Below are 7,143 nucleotides of genomic sequence, written 5' to 3'. Positions count from 1 at the left end.
TCTCGAATAGGAGATTACTCTTTCACCCTTTTCGGTGTCCTGGGTCAGTATTGCTCCGATGCCGTAGTCGCTGGCGTCTTTTTGCAGGATGAAAGTTCTACTGAAGTCCGGGCATGCTAGCACCGGATCTGCCACGAGTCTTGCCTTTACTTCCTCAAACGCCATCTGGTGCTCTGGTGTCCACTCCCACTTACTGCCTTTGCGTAGCAGGTCATTCAGGGGTTTGACGATTCTGGATAATTTGGTACAAATCGGCGGTACCACGACGCTACTCCTAGGTATTGCCGAAGTTCTTTGACGGTCGATGGCGGTTCCAATTCGGCGATGGCGGCTACTTTTTCTGGATCTGTTCCTATTCCCTCGCTTGTCACTCGATGTCCCAGGTACAGTAGTTCCTTTTTAAAGAATTGGCATTTTTCTGGATTCAGCCTCAGGTTTGCCTCTTTTAGACGCCGGAACACTTCTCTCAGGTTTCTTTTGTGTTCTTCCAGCGTGGACCGATCACTATTATGTCATCCTGGTAAGCGAATGCGCGAGGTGACATCTCGGGTCCAATTACTTGGTCCAAAACTCGCTGAAACGTTACCGACGCCGAGTGAAGTCCGAACGGCATTACCCTCCACTGAAACAGACCTTTGCCTGGTACCGTGAACGCCGTATACTGCCTGCTACTTTCTTCCAGTGGGATTTGCCAGTATCCATCCTTCAGGTCCAAACTGCTGATGTACCGCGCTTCCCTTAGTTGGTCCAGGATGTAGTTTATGCGAGGCATTGGGTAGGCATCCTTAACTGACTTCGCGTTGATCTGCCTGAAGTCGACACACAGTCTCCACTTGCCTGTCTTCTTTTTCACCATCACGATGGAGGAGCTGTATGGGCTCTTTGAATGCTCTATGAACCCCATTTGGAGAAGCTCGTCCACCTTTACGTTGATTTCCCCTTGAATTTTCGGGTTCTTGGGGTAGTATCTCTGCTTGTTTGGCTTGTCATCCTTCATTTTGATCTGGTGTTCTGCCATATTCGATGTTCCCGTCATTGTGCTGAAGTCTGCCAGCTCTGCTTCAAGGAACGCTGTAGTATCGTCCAACTCGTTTACTTGTTGAACGACTGCTACTGATAGCTTCTCCTCAAGCCATCCATTGTGTCGGTTCCTGGCTGGTCCAGCACACCTTATCTCGGTTCCGACTTGTTTCAGAAAGTTCCATCCCAACACTAATGGATCCACTACTCCGGGTAAAATCAACAGGCTCATGGTCACTTGTTTGTTGCCGAATTTGACCTCCACCTCGAGCTGCGCATCAATTCCGCCGCACCTTCCATCTGCCAACCTAACTTGCCGTCTCGTTTTTGTAATCTTTCCTAGAGCAGCAATATTGTCCGCCAATTCTTCGCTCACGAAGCTTGCCGTTGCTCCGGTGTCGATTGTGGCTTTGTAGCTGTTCCCACCAATCATCACAGCTGCGGACAACTGCTGCTCCTCCTCGACTAGCTTGCCCGTTAGTTTAGAGAGGTGGCATTGTGCGATCCCCGCTCGCCTCTCTGCGGCTGAGATCGCTGGCCATTTCCCGATCGTTGGCAGCAATCGACGCTCCTGACACCCACCTTGCCGCATATCCAGCAAAATAACAGCCGCTGGTTTCGACATCCTCCAGCCCAGTGTCCGTTCGACAGGCCTCTTGCGGGTCTGTGATATGGGTGGCATTTTGTGGCCTCTGTGTGTTGCTTGGCGGCCTCCACAAGGTATTGTTTGGCTGTCTGTGTTGTTGTGGGGGTGGTGCCCAATGGCCTCCGCGTGGTGCGTCTGTTGCCTGCTGTCGTCTGGCTTGGCGTGGTGGTGACCATTGGTCGTTTCCTCGTGGGTCCTGGTTATCTACCTCCTCGCATCTCCTGCATGTCACCTGTGTTGGTGACGCCGACTTTGTCTTTGAGAACTTGTTCTCCTGTGCGAAGACTTCCCGTTCCTTTTCAAGTTCTTCGTACTCATCGGCTAGGATCATTAGCGTGTCCAGGTCCGACACTTTGTATGCTCTTAAGAACATCCGTAGGCTTGGGGTGCAGTTCTCTTTAATGACCCTTAACGTCTTTTTCGTAGAATAGTTAAGTGGCCTCACCATCGTCTGCATGTCGATCATGTAGTCCTTGAACGACTCGCTGAAGCCTTGCTTCCTTTGTCGGACCTGGTCCGCCAGCCTGGTGAAGAAATCTATTGGCAGGAAATATGTTTGAATGAATTATTGTTGGCGATGAACCATTTCAAAGCCCTTCCTTTTAGCAACTCCGGCATCGCTCGAGGGATCATATCAAGCTCCAAACCGTACGTGTTGGCGGACCATTCTACCTGCTCCAGGAACTCGAATAGTTTTTCCGCCCCGTCGAACCTGAACGACCATTCGCGGACCTGCTTAGCGACCTTTGCATAGTCCGACTGGCTTGGTCTCGGGGTCAGCGCTGCTGCTTTCTTTTCTTGGCTTGATTCTCTCCTGTGGGCCTCTTTTTGCATGTTGTCAATGCTCAGGCTTGCCACCAGGTTGTCCCCTTCAGCGTTCGTTCACGTAATGCTTGGGCCGGCTCTGTCGTAGTATGTCGCCTTTAGCTCGGCCCAGATGTCGACGAGTTGTGGATCGTTCTCTGTTTCGGAGTAGTATTCCGATAGTGCCTTCCTCATGTCGTCTAGCCTGCCCTCCAGGGCGACGTTGAGCCTCTGTGCGACATGGGGAAGTCTTCCTTCTTGAGGCGGTAAATCCACTTCTTTCCCATTTTTACTGTGGTGTTCTCACTGTTGGGACAATCACGTTGGGCGCCAGATGTAACGATGTAACGGCGCCTCGATAGGCGATCGATTGGCACTGGACGATAGTGCGATCGATGGGCACACGAAAATGGAAACATCGGCCAAGGTGGAAATATCGCAACGAGCAGGTGGCAACGCCGCACAGTCGGTATCGATATGCGAATAAACATCGATCACGCACGAATGGTGTGACCAGGCGGAGGAACCAATAAAAGGAGTAGAACTCAGCAATGAGCAGCAAGTTGGGGATCGATAGCCCATGAGTATCGATGTCCCAGTGGAAACACGGGAAATATCGGCGCGGGAGATTTAAAGTTGCTACGAGGAGGATGATCAGCGCTATAGAAACTCAAGGGAGTTAAGAGCGTCGAGGGAGCATCGAGGGAGCAACGAGGGAGCGCCGCGGGAATCACAAGGACTCGAAGGCTAGGACATGCAAGGAAACGCCGGAGGTAGAAACAAGTTCTAAATGTTTCCCGAAGTAAGGGGGGAATGTGAGGAGTTGAATAACTCCCCACAAATAGAAGCAGCAGCAGATGGCCGGCCACTTACCAGTTACGCGGCGAATTCGCGTAATAACGGCGCGGCGAGGAGAGTTTGGAAACTTGGATGGAGAACGAGAGAGTTTGGAGACCAAGGATGGAGATCGAGAGAGTTTGGAGACCAAGGATGGAGATCGAGAGAGTTTGGAGACCAAGGACGGAGAGCAAGAGAGTTTGGAGACCAAGCATGGAGAACGAGGGAGAATGGAGACTTCGCGGGCAAGGCAAGAGGGCCGTGTGCAAAAACAGGATAACGGAACTCCACCGGACTTTGGACTCTCCCGTGAACTTTGGACCGGGAGAGGAAGTACCACATCTCGTCAGTGGAGCGGCACACAGGCGTGCCACAAGCGGCACGGGAATCAGCGGAATGGAGCATCTATTGGAAGCGGTACGTGAAGGACAAGTGGGTCATCCAGGAGGCACGGACTTTGGACCCAGAGTGGAGAGATCCAGCGGGACGCGCGCAAAAGGGAAATAACGGTTCCCGGAGGCCCTATATAAGGCCGCAGAGCGCTGGCAGCTGGATCAGTCGATCACGAGGAGTCAAACCTTCAAGATCAGTTAAAGTACCAAGTAAACAGTCAGACAAGCAAGTAATCTACGAGGGAGCTACTAACAAGCGAGTCGTCGGAAGCAGCGCCGTGGGAAGCACACAAGGAGCAAGATCGCCACGTCGAGATGTTCGGGATTGGGACATCAGGAATCTCCGAATTGAGACAGAGGTGGCTGAGTTCTGGAAGGCATCACGCGGCTAAGTCAACGCGTTTGTTTTCTAACTTTGTCACGACCACACCCTGGCGAGTCGCCCGGCGGGTCTGTCAGAGACAAGCAAAAGAGTCCTACGACGAAGAGCCGTCAGCTTGGGGAGGAAAGTTGCCTGCGACCCAGCGTACCTTGCCCGACCAAGCAGGACCTGGCGTGACGGACGAGCGGTAGATCGATGTGCGGTTTCAAGAGGCGGCAGCCTGGAGAGCCCTGCGATTACCGGCGAAGTTCCCGAACAGCGACCACCCAACTCCCCGAGTGCCAGAACGACGAGATACTGAGCAGAAGACAGCGCAGAGGACATCGACAGCGACGCCAGCAGACATTTCCGGCAGCCACGTTACCCTCGCCGCGCGGAGCTCCTTGGGGAGCGCAGGAGCGTCGCGGACGTCACGCATTAGGGTGAAGCCGGGTGGAACGTTCGTCTGCGCTAGGCGTAAAGCGAAGTGAACCGCTAGACAGCTTCCTGGCGGCAGCCTTGACTGTCAGCGCGAACTGAGCAAGAACCTAGCGGGACCGTCCGGGACAGAGCAAGGGACAGGTATTGCCTCGAAAGGCGTCGGCCTGGAGAGCAAGGCTTGTTCACCCTAGTCTGAGAACGGTGACGCTTCCCTAAGCCCACAAGGCCGAACTCTCTGCGGGTCTAAGGCGCAACAAGCGACTCCGAGGCAGCGCGTCGGCAAGCAAGCAGAGGCGGCCACTACGAGCGTTCCAAGACCCAGGATCCAGAGGAAGACGAGTCAACGCGTCGAGGAGTCAGAAAGAGAAGCGCCAGCAGCCGGCGGAACCAGAGCCAAGAGATACCGAAGCCAGCCCAGCCACACACCCGCTATACTAATACAACGAGAATAAATCCCACTGTTACCATTTGAACCCCTTTGTTTTCTCACTGATCTACGGGCAATCACGTCATATAAATTTGGTGGGACGAACACACAATCTTCTGAGCTAGCCGCACGAATCTCGTAGCGAGCAGACACACAAAATCAGTTCGTTACACGCTATGAGGTTTATATCCCAATAACTTGCACATATGTTAGACTCTTTGGTCCGTGTTTCAAGACGGGTCCCGAAGGTATCCTGAATCTTTCGCATTGTTAATCATACAAGTGCATATAATATACACAAAAATCAATGATAATTATGACATTATATAATTCCGAAAAATTAACGCACTGTACTCACATAAATCTATCAGCACTTTATCAAATTAATAACATTTATTCTGTGTTAAAATGCAAGCAAATTAATTTGAATAAACTATAAGTTATATTTTATGATATATTTTGTATGCTAATAGATTGCAATGTCCTTATATGGAAAAAATGCACACTATTATCATAATATTGTTTAAATATTACACTTTTAATGATGAATTTTCCATAACGGATATTCAGGTTCATCGGGCTTAACATCTAAGCAGTTTCACGTACTGTTTAACTCTCTATTCAGAGTTCTTTTCAACTTTCCCTCACGGTACTTGTTTACTATCGGTCTCATGGTTATATTTACTTTTAGATGGAGTTTACCACCCACTTAGTGCTGCACTACCAAGCAACACGACTCTTTGGAAACATCATCTAGTAATCATTAACGTTATACGGGCCTGGCACCCTCTATGGGTAAATGGCCTCATTTAAGAAGGACTTAAATCGTTAATTTCTCATACTAGAATATTGACGCTCCATACACTGCATCTCACATTTGCCATATAGACAAAGTGACTTAGTGCTGAACTGATTTCTTTTCGCTCGCCGCTACTAAGAAAATCCTGGTTAGTTTCTTTTCCTCCCCTAATTAATATGCTTAAATTCAGGGGGTAGTCCCATATGAGTTGAGGTTGTGTATAACTTTTATTTGCAATTAATTCTTTATATATAATGATAAAACATTTTATTAAATTCGTTATATTTATATATATATATATTTGTATGGCATTTGTTTGGTCTAACGAATCAACGAAGAATAATAATATAGTCAACGGCTTTCTATTTTCTAATCGTTAATAAGAGACAATTCTAGATAAATTTTTTATGCTAGACATTTCTCAGTATTATTTGATTGAAAAAGAAAATATTTCTCTTCGTTTTTCACATTCAAATTAATTTACTAATGTGAGATAATGTTTTTCATATATTTGTTAATATTATGAATAAAATAATTAAATTATTATTATCCAATAATATACCATATGCTTATAAAATTTCATTATAAAATTTGTATAAACAACTTAATTAGCATAGTCTTACAACCCTCAACCATATGTAGTCCAAGCAGCACTATAAAATTAATTAAAGTACATAACAGCATGGACTGCGATATGCGTTCAAAATGTCGATGTTCATGTGTCCTGCAGTTCACACGATGACGCACAGTTTGCTGCGTTCTTCATCGACCCATGAGCCGAGTGATCCACCGCTTAGAGTTTTATATATTGGTTTGTTAATTTTGTCATATATGTTTTTATTGAAAGAAATTAAAAATACACCATTTTACTGGCATATATCAATTCCTTCAATAAATTTATTTTTATACCTAAAACGAATGCTGCGAAATGTCTTAGTTTCATATAACCAATAATATATCAAGTATTTTTTTAATGGCATTTACGGTATTAAATACTTTTTAGCGATATATATTGAAATTTATATAAAACATTAACCTGTATTAATCAGGTACAACATTGTACATTTTAGGTTGTTGCATTATCCAATGTATGCGCATAACTGAGATGAACAATACATATCGCAACGCGTGTATATTATGGTCCATATACACACAGTGTTTTATTAATTGCATTTAATATACAATATAATAATAATATCAAATAATTTCGATTTGCTTGTTCGAATTTGTTATTTGTTTGCTTTTGCTTTCTTGCTTATTTATTTCTCTTATTTATTGCAATAATATATTTATATATTATATATTTCTTATTACAATTATTATATTTCGACTTGCTTTTTCGAAATTGTATTTGATCTATATATATAGATCATATTTTTGGCAATTTAATATTTTATTTGTATTACTATAATAATG

The 7,143-nt window shown here is 46.2% G+C and overlaps 1 non-coding gene across 1 annotated transcript; it reads right to left on the bottom strand.

Annotated features, from left to right (window-relative positions):
• Window positions 1–6,349: 6,349 nt before the first annotated feature.
• LOC118878700 (5.8S ribosomal RNA) lies at window positions 6,350–6,528 on the bottom strand. Its single transcript, XR_005015226.2, has one exon. It is a non-coding gene; the product is annotated as a 5.8S ribosomal RNA (ribosomal RNA).
• Between the last annotated feature and the right edge of the window lie 615 nt (window positions 6,529–7,143).

The sequence above is a fragment of the Drosophila suzukii genome, chromosome X (assembly GCF_043229965.1).
Source record: "Drosophila suzukii chromosome X, CBGP_Dsuzu_IsoJpt1.0, whole genome shotgun sequence".
NCBI classification, from domain to species: domain Eukaryota; kingdom Metazoa; phylum Arthropoda; class Insecta; order Diptera; family Drosophilidae; genus Drosophila; species Drosophila suzukii.
The sequence above is the reverse complement of the archived record's forward strand: the minus strand, read 5'-3'. Positions and strand labels throughout refer to the sequence as shown.